We start from the raw sequence: 421 nt of genomic DNA, 5'->3' as shown, positions 1-421 counted from the left end.
TTGAGACAAACAAAGGGACAAGAAAAGGTGTAGAAATTATATATGTATGTGTTTATGCTTGTGTGTATACATATATGTATTATTTTATATATATATATATATATATATATATATATATATAAATGTACACACACACATATACGCATATATGTAAATCTATTATATATTTATAAATTATATATACATGTATTACATATATATATATGTATTATATTATACATATATGTATGTTTCTAGTTCTCTAACTATCTAATTATCTATCTATCTATCTATCTATATATATATATATACTTATGTATGTATTATATGTCTATGCATATATTATATATGTATATGTATATTTGTATATGAATGTCTTATATATGTATGCATATATGTGTGTGTGTGTGTATATACATATATATATATATATATATATATA

The 421-nt window shown here is 18.1% G+C and overlaps 1 protein-coding gene across 3 annotated transcripts in view; it reads left to right on the top strand.

The window, feature by feature from the left end:
- Positions 1-421, top strand: part of LOC106870740 (tRNA (guanine-N(7)-)-methyltransferase non-catalytic subunit wdr4) — a 1,056,013-nt gene that overhangs the window by 1,007,458 nt on the left and 48,134 nt on the right. The window lies entirely within an intron of this gene.

This window comes from Octopus bimaculoides, chromosome 15, assembly GCF_001194135.2.
Source record: "Octopus bimaculoides isolate UCB-OBI-ISO-001 chromosome 15, ASM119413v2, whole genome shotgun sequence".
NCBI classification, from domain to species: domain Eukaryota; kingdom Metazoa; phylum Mollusca; class Cephalopoda; order Octopoda; family Octopodidae; genus Octopus; species Octopus bimaculoides.
This window is presented reverse-complemented; position numbering and strand designations above follow the sequence as displayed.